The sequence below is a fragment of the Triticum urartu genome, chromosome 7 (genome assembly GCF_003073215.2).
Source record: "Triticum urartu cultivar G1812 chromosome 7, Tu2.1, whole genome shotgun sequence".
Classification (NCBI taxonomy): domain Eukaryota; kingdom Viridiplantae; phylum Streptophyta; class Magnoliopsida; order Poales; family Poaceae; genus Triticum; species Triticum urartu.
Window position 1 is genome coordinate 571,605,699 of NC_053028.1, and position 9,781 is coordinate 571,615,479.

Genomic DNA, 9,781 nt, shown 5'->3' on the forward strand with positions numbered 1-9,781 from the left:
GCCTTCTCGGTCGGCACTGGAGAAGACGTCCGAGGGCGCTTTGAAGATTGCCCAGTTGGTGCGGCCACCAGGTTGGGGGTGCTTGCCGGGTCGTGAGCGTGCTTGGACCTTCTTTCTCTGCGAGGAGGCGAGTCGACCTCTTCTTCATCACTCGGGTCATCGCTCTCCTCGTCCTCCTCTGCATCCGAGTGCCACTCGCCACTCTCGCCTCCGCTCGCCTCTCCCTCGAGATCTTGCTCCTGCACTCCGCTGAGCATTGAATACATATCAACAAGAGCCTGAAAGACAACAAACAAAAGAAAGACAGTCGGCCGTCAACAAGATGTTACATGGTAAATCAGGAAACCACTCAACAATGCAGAATCGTGCCTATTCCGGCTGGCGCAAATGGTCGAATGGAACCACCCTCCTAGACCCCCGGGGGTTATCCTTGTAGCCAGTAATGCCTCTCAGCCACTGCTCCACCGTGTCCTCACTGAAATCCTCCGGGTGGATCCGAGTGGAATCCTCGATTCCCGAGTACATCCACATCGGATGGTCACGAGCTTGGAGTGGTTGGATACGTCGACTGAGGAAGACCTCCAGCAGGTCCATACCGGTCACTCCGTCACGGACGAGTTGGACCACCCGCTCGACCAACACCTTCACCTGCGCCTTCTCCTCTAGGATCACCCTCAAGGTGGAGGGCTTCTCCACTCGGGCCATGGAAAAGGGGGGAAGTCCAGTCGACTGGCCCGGAGTCGGCTGGTCGTTGCAATAGAACCAGGTCGACTGCCAACCCCGGACTGACTCGGGAAGGATCATGGTTGGGAAAGTGCTTTTGTTCCTCATCTGAATTCCAAGACCCCCGCACATCTGTATCACGTGCGTCCTGTCGTCACTCAGGTTGGCCTTCTTGACCGTCTGAGAATGACACGTGAATACGTGCTTGAAGAGACCCCAGTGTGGTCGACAACCCAAGAAGTTCTCGCACATGGACACGAAAGCGGCAAGGTACACGATGGTGTTTGGAGAAAAGTGGTGGAGTTGAGCCCCAAAGAAGTTCAAGAAACCGCGAAAGAAAGGATGGGGAGGCAAAGAAAACCCGCAATCGACGTGAGTGGCAAGGAGAATGCACTCACCCTCCTGCAGTTGTGGCTCGCTCTCGTTCCCCGGGAGCCGCGCCAATTCGTGGGGGATCAGTCCCCCATCGACCAGGTCGTCGATGTCGTCTTGGCTGATTGTCGAGCGAATCCAGTCACCCTAGATCCAGCCAAGCGGCAGGCCGGACCTCGATGAAGACCCGCCCCGGCTGGTCCCCTTCCCTTTCGCCTTCGCTGTCGCCTTCTTCGCACGCTCCAACGCCACCGTCTTCTCCTTCCCCATGGCAACTGATCGAGTTCAAATGGGGCGACGACGCCGAGAGCAGAGGCTTATGCGGTGGAGAAAACAGAGGAGGAAGGGGAAGAATGAGAACACACTATGCGAAAACCCCCATCCAACGCCTTATATGAGGGAATTTCCGAGTGGCTGACTCGTGGGCCCAGGCGATCCGATCAAATCCCGCAACAGTCGCGCACGCGATACGTGGTGAAAAAGAAGGCACGGAGATCGAGGTGGCCTGCCTAATCCGTCCCGATTACTGCGGCCTCCCCCGCCCGGCGCGCTTCTCGAAATTCGAATCCCGTGAAATCCGCAAACAGCAGAACAACCCATCAGATGGAAGATTTTTCCCATATCAACACTCGAAGCTCAACAATGAAAGTTCACTCGACAAAACCAAGAATGGATCAAGGCGACTGTACAAGCAGTTGAAGTCATCATAAATGTTCATTCGACCTCTGGACAAGACATTTCCGAGGCGCAAAAGCTGAATCGGAGAGGTTATCAACTCCTTCTCCACTCGAACCCTGAACCATTCAGGGGCTAATGATGAAGGTATGTACCTAGGGTAGGGTCGTAGGCCTGACCTAGACACCCTCCCTAGGACGTCACCCTCAAACCAGAAGCATTCGAAGGGTACCATCATCCACTCGACCAGAGACATTCCACTCGGAAGAATCAATGTCACTCGACCGTCGTAGAAGCCACTCGACGAGCAGAAGATCTAAAGCCACTTTGCACGAACAACGGTCAAGCATTTACTTATAGGCTTAATTGTCATTTATAGCACTTTAATACGGACGTTACCTGTGACGCTCCTCCTTTATATACATTGAACCCCGCATAACGGAGGGGAGCTGAGGTCCTGGCGCACACTATATAAGTCACCCCCTCCTCGCGAATAGGGGTTCACATCTTTTGTAAACTCGCACACACATATAATCCAGTCAACCGCCTCAGGGCACCGAGATGTAGGGCTTTTACTTCTTCTGAGAAGGGCCTGAACTCGTAAAACTCGTGTGTACAACTCCTCCATAGCTAGGATCTTGCCTCCTCATACCTACCCCCATTCTACTGTCAGTCTTAAATCCATGACAGCCGGCCCCCTTCCCAATTCGGACTGGGCTTGGGGGGGCTCCTTTGCTCCTTTCCCCTCTCTCCCACTAAGGCCCAATAAGGCCCATATACCTCCCGGGGGTTCCGGTATCCTCTCGGTGCTCCGGTATACTCCTGTTTTCACCCAGAACCATTCCGATGTCCAAACATAGGCTTCCAATTTATCAATCTTTACGTCTCGGCCATTTCGAGACTCCTCGTCATGTCCGTGATCAAATCTGGGACTCCGAACTACCTTCGGTACATCAAAACACATAGCGGAACGCTAAGCGTGCGGACTCTATGGGTTCGGGAACTATGTAGACATGACCGAGACATGTCTCTTGTCAATAACCAATAGCGGAACCTGGATGCTCATATTGGTTCCTACATATTCTACGAAGATCTTTATCGATCAAATCGCATAACGATATACATTGTTCCCTTTGTCATCAGTATGTTACTTGCCCGAGATTCGATCGTCAGTACCTCAATACCTAGTTCAATCTCGTTACCAGAAAGTCTCTTTACTCGTTCCATAATGCATCACCCGCAACTAACTCATTAATCACATTGCTTGCAAGGCTTATAGTGATGTGCATTACCGAGAGGGCCCGGAGATACCTCTCCGACAATCGGAGTGACAAATCCTAATCTCGATCCATGCCAACTCAACAAGTACCATCAGAGACACCTGTAGAGCACCTTTATAATCACCCAGTTACGTTGTGACGTTTGGTAGCACACAAAGTGTTCCTCCGGTATCCGGGAGTTGCATAATCTCATAGTCATAGGAACATGTATAAGTCATGAAGAAAGCAATAGCAACATACTAAACGATCAAGTGCTAAGCTAACGGAATGGGTCAAGTCAATCACATCATTCTCTAATGATGTGATCCCGTTAATCAAATGACAACTCATGTCTATGGCTAGGAAACTTAACCATCTTTGATTCAACGAGCTAGTCAAGTAGAGGCATACTAGTGACACTCTGTTTTTATATGTATCCACACATGCACTGAGTTTCCGGTTAATACAATTCTAGCATGAATAATAAACATTTATCATGATATAAGGAAATATAAATAACAACTTTACTATTGCATCTGGGGCATATTTCCTCCAGTCTCCCACTTGCACTAGAGTCAATAATCTAGTTCACATCGTCATGTGATATGACACCAATAGTTCACATCTTTATGTGATTAGTTCACATCTCCATGTGACTAACACCCAAAAGGGTTTACTAGAGTCAATAATCTAGTTCACATCGCTATGTGATTAACACCCAAAGAGTGATCATGTTTTGCTTGTGAGAAAATTTTAGTCAACGGGCCTGCCACATTCAGAGCCGTATGTATTTTGCAAATTTTCTATGTCTACAATGCTTTGCATGGAGCTACTCTAACTAATTGCTCCCACTTTCAATATGTATCTAGATTGAGACTTAGAGTCATCCAGATTGGTGTCAAAGCCTGCATCGACGCAACTTTTTACGATGAACTCTTTGTCACCTCCATAACCGAGAAACATTTCCTTATTCCACTAAGGATATTTTTGAATGTTGTCTAGTGATCCACTCCTGGATCATTATTGTACCCTCTTGCCAAACTTATGGTGAGGTACACAATAGGTCTGGTACACAGCATAGCATACTTTATAGAACCCATGACTGAGGCATAGGGAATGACTTTTTCATTCTCTTTCTATTTTCTGTCGTGGTCGGGTTTTGAGTCTTTACTCAACTTCACACCTTTCAACACAGGCAAGAACTCCTTCTTTGACTTTTCCATTTTGAACTACTTCAAAATCTTGTGAAGGTATGTACTCATTGGAAATATATCAAGTGTATTGTTCTATCTCTATAGATCTTGATGCTCAATATGTAAGTAGCTTCATCAAGGTCTTTCTTTGAATAATTCTTATTCAAGTATCCTTTTAAGTTATTCATAAATTCAGTATCATTTCCGATCAACAATATGTCATCTACATATAAGATCAGAAATGCTACGGAGCTCCCACTCACTTTCTTGTAAATACATGCTTCTCCAAAAGTCTGTATAAATACCATATGCTTTGTGGCAGTGTCCTGATCTGGTGTTTCCACCTGACCAGTGTCTCGGGGGCTACTGCATTGCCTGTTCAATGCATAAAATTCAAAGTGCCTAGTGTTTGACATAACCAAACTATGGACAAGCGCATCTTCGGACGACAATAAGTACCATATGGGACTTATCCGACATCAAGCTGATATATCACAGCGCCTTCTCACGACCCTCTCTCAGGGGCCCGTCCGTCGATCACTATTACCTCTAATATATTACACTGTGTTTCTATTCCTATGTATGCTGCCGAGCTAGCTAGGAGTTGATCCTCAGGCCGATTTTACGACCCGAGTCTCAGAAGCTACTAGGATCAGTGGTTTCGTATCTTCCTTCAGGTGCATCTCGGATTTTAGGCCCACAAACACCTTGAGGGATACTAGCAATACATCTCGTCAGCAAATAAATTTATACGCATCGGAAATAAAATCCGCAAACAATCAGCCCATGACCGGGGTGCTGATCCACCTCAGAAGAAGTTCGACATATAGCTCGGATGCAAGTGGCTGGCTCCTTAGAGGGCATTTCCGACATTAAGCTCGGCTAAAACTTTTTGAACCAAGGTGATCTATGGAACCTCAGATATAGTCCGGCGTTGGAGCTTGGACATAGTCCGGAGTTGGAGCTCGGATATAGTCCGGCGTTGGAGCTTGGACATAGTCCGGCGTTGGAGCCCGGATACAGTCCGGCGTTGGAGCTTGGATGCAATCCTGCGTTGGAGCTTAGACGAAAGAGGACACTTTCACATGGGAAACACTTCAAATCCGAGGTGTGGCATAAAAATAACAAGGCATTGATAAAGGCCGAAGACTTAAAGGGCTCCTCAGATACCCGACGTGTGAAATCTTCAGATTTAGCTCGGCAACCCTCCAGATAGGAGATGTGAAGATTTATTGAACCAGCTTTCAAGACGGACGACCAAAGACGAAGAACAGTTCGGAGTAACCAAGGAGCGTCCCCAACTTGAAGACCGGTTCAGGGGGCTACTGACAGTGTCCTAGATTATGGGGGACTCACCACGTCGTCTCCCGATCAGTTGGATTGGGCTGAGGACCCCCATGGTCATTCACTCATGGGCCAGTTCGGACAGCCGATGTGTGCACAAGGAAGATTCCACAAGACTTGGTGATCAAGACAAGGACTCCTCTCCACCGGCGTATTCGACTAGGACTCTAGTTATCCTAGGCCTCTAGTGCATTATATAAGCCAAGGTCAGGCTAGTCAATAGATCATTATGACATTACTCATCATACCCTTAGGTCTTAGACCACAACATATGATCTCGTGGTTGATCAACTCTTTTAATACTCATATTCATCAAGATCAATCAAGCAGGAAGTAGGGTATTACCTCCATAGAGAGGGCCCGAACCTGGGTAAACATTGTGTCCGAAGTCTCCTGTTACCCATCGATCCATGATACACAGCTTGGGACCCCCTACACGAGATCCGCCGGTTTTGACACTGACATTCGTGCTTTCATTGAGAGTTCCGTTGTGTGGTAGGCAAAAGGATCGATGGCTCGTCTGCAGATCAACTGCGATGTCGGCGTCTTCGTCGCCGCCTCGACTGGTCACCTTGTCTTGAACGAGGAATGTGCCCCACCTCCAATCATCATGTTCGGACGAGGAACTTCATCAACATCAACTCCAATCTTTATCAAGATCATGGAGGAATCATCAATGGAGCTCGGGGGCTCAACGTCAACATTACCCTCGGGCGACCGTGCTGTTTTTCTAAACAGCGAACTTGTATCCGCTGCCACCACCTCCTCGAGCATCGCTTTGACTATTCCTTTGGTGGAATTTTGTGGAATTTATTCTACAACAACCATGTAAAATTTCATCGAGTTCCGATGGAGGAATCTCCGGCAATCTACGATATACCGGAGCCCTGTCAGATCTGGACGGGAATCTGGATGAGTTTAGGGCGTGGTCTGCAGCACCTAGCTCGGATGTCCTTTGTAAGATCCAACCATTGATCGGCTGAGGAATTCCTATATCTACCACCCCTCAAAATTTCAGCTCGATCCGACCGTCCAAACTCCATGAACCTTCCGACTAGTGCATGAATTTTCGGATCTGTTTTCTGCGCGAATACGGACCCGACCAGAGTTCATGTTGCTTTATGAACGTGATATTGGATAACCTTTTTAAAGGAATTTTCTTCTAGGGTATTGTGCATTATTTTTAACACGTGCCCATAAAATTTTAAGCCTTCTCTGAGACACTCTTCACCATCGCGCTGGTGTCAAACCAGTCCGGTAACATTGCTTCACGTCTGCCGACCCGCGCTAGATAGAGCGTCGCTTCATTGAGCCAAGCCTAACATTATCGGATCATCAGGTCGGTAAGACAAATAAGAGTTCGGCATCGCGAAGGATAAATAATCGCCAACACCATCGCCCCATGGATTGCATGGGTCAGGCGTGCCGACATCGCCGCTCGGTCACCTCATCAATCCAACATCGACCGTGTCATAACTTATGACCAGCGTCGGCATGGCCGCACTGTTGCTTCTTCAAGCCGATGTCCATCACGCCGAACTACTTCAACACCTCGGCTGACATGGCAGGTGCAACATCCCCTTACTGACCCGCTCCGTCATCTCCGCTAGACCGGGGACTTTGCTATTTCTTCATCAACCTACTTCGGTGACTTCGGCGTCACCAGCCGACCAACTTCGTCACGTTAGCTGGACCGGGGGCTTTGCCTCGGCGAGCACACCTTTGCCAGCATCGCCATGCCATCGCTTTATCGTCCATCAGGCAATGGGTGTGCAGATCCAGTCCCAATTTTGGGAGTAACCTTTCTTCAGATTGCTACAACAGATAAACCAGGTGCTATGAATCATAGTATTTTTTTTCTTGCTTGGGTTTATTTTTCCTAAGGAATTATTACTCTGGTTTGTTTCATCATCTGTACACAGGTCTATCAAATGGTGGCCGCATTAACGACGGACGCGTGGTGGTTTGGTCAGTTTCCGTATACAGTTCGGCGAATGTCGCATCCGGAACTCGGACCGGCCTGTGAATTCAGGCCTTGCCATGCCTTCACCGCGTCAGGCCGATGCCCTGCATCGACATTGACTTTGTCGTCATGCCACATCTCTTTAAATAAATTATTTTTTTGAAAAGAAATTATACTTTTTGGACCGAACTATTTTATGTGTGTAGGCGATCAACTTCGACTGCGTCACACGGTCACTTCGGCAAGCCGACGTCGTTGTCCCAATCGGCACAAATCAGCTCGCATGGTCACCTTGTTGGTCGAATCACCATACCGACATGTTCGGTTGCCTTGGGGACTTCAGCATCGCTGAGAGAGCTCTACCTCATCGAGTGTTCGGCACACGGGCCATATTTCTTTTATTACTCACTTTGCATAAATTATTAATTATGCAACAATTATTATTATTATTACAATTATCTCCGGCTTGCACTATTTTCTGTGCACAGGTAAAGGATCCGGGTCGGGCAGCGCTATCACCTTGGCGTACCGACATACCACGTCACCTCGGCTGGACCGAGGGCTTCGTCATCACTTCATTAAGCCACGCCAGGGATTTCGGCGTCACACTGCCGGCATGCATTGGCCGTGCTATGTCGCCACTTCGGAGTGCTGAGCTCTTTGCTCCGCCACCCCGGGACCGGCTTGGGGGCTGGGACCTTGTCCCGCCGTAAGCTCGGGCTGTGCATCGACACCGAGCACATTAACCAGCTAAGTCGCTTTTATGCTCAGAATTTTTAATTTTTTTTCGGTTCGACCAAAGCATTATACTTTTTGGCAAAAAGTTGTATGCGAAAAACTTCCTTTTCAAAACTTTGTTTGTGACACACAGATTCAAATACCCCGTTTACTTGGGGGCTTCCTTTATGAAGTCTTTCCTCTTGCATATGATTATACTTGTACGGCTTCGTTCCCTATTCGTGTATTACGCCACAATATGCACCATGTTGACTTAAGTGTTCCGCAAGCTGGGTTGCCTTGCTCCTGTGTTTACTCCTACATTCCTGATTGTTCTGCTAGGGAGTAAAGGGAGCACCTCTGTGATTGTTACTACCGGGTCATCCGAGTTAGTACCTCAAACTGGGTGAAGTCGAAAGCTAGCGCTCTTATTGCTTTCAATTATGGTCGGCACACAACGGAACTCATGAGTACAAAAAATATATTGCACAAGTCTCATAGTAACAATGAGCAACCGAAGAAAGGTATCGGTGCAGGTACTATTTTCTTCAAAGATGCTTCTTACACTTCGTCAGTAATATAGCATAAGTTCCCTGAGCGCGCTTTGTCTGTTACAGCCTTATGGCCTGATTGCCTGGTTATCGGAAACATCGTCGGTATTCTCAATAGGTGGAGTACATAACACTTTTCGGCCCTTGACCGAAGAGGGAGAAGCCGATGGTTGGTTAAGACACATTTAAAGTTTGGGTGAACACAGGTATGATATAATTACTTCGGTACATACAATCATTATACATAAAATTCTTTTACCCAAGTCACCTGGGGGCTCTTAAAATTTTTATGAGATGTTTTATAGTAAATGTGTTTTCTTCTTTGTCGTTGCAAAGTATTTTTCTACCGCTCCTTTTTCGACTCAAGTGTATGGTCAATAGCTGGATAGCCTGTCTTCTCTCTCAAAAGCCGCTCGAGTTTAGTTCACTAAACCGGCCTCGAAGAAGTACTCCGCCTTTGGGATAAGGAGCTTGAAGCCATAGGCTGGCCCGCTTGAAGTGTTGAGATCGGATGTGTCATGTTAAAGCATGGCAGAAGCACAATTTTATCTTTTTCCGATTTTCAGATTGACACCGAACACTTGATCTTGTTCAGACGTCAAGTTTTTACTGACTTTTTTGGCTTTCCAAGATTATGGCACTTTTAAAATATTTGTGTGTTTCCAGCATAAGTCTCGCAGTGCAACGCCGGACACCTTTAGAGATTTGGCAAAAACATTCTCGGATATTGCTAAATATGCATCGGTTTCGAATTGTGTCTTCGGTCAATAGTTGGGTTGCCCGGCTCCTGCGCTTGCCTCCTACGTTCCGCTTTGTTCGGCTAGGTGTGCAAAGGGAGAACCACTGCAATTGTGCTTCCAGCTCGCATGGTTAAGCACCTCAGTGGAGAAAGCCGAAAACTGACTGTCACAATAAGCGTAAACTGGTCAGCGATCCGATGACTGTGTTAAATAACGGGCCGTTCATAACATTGGCCAAAGTGTT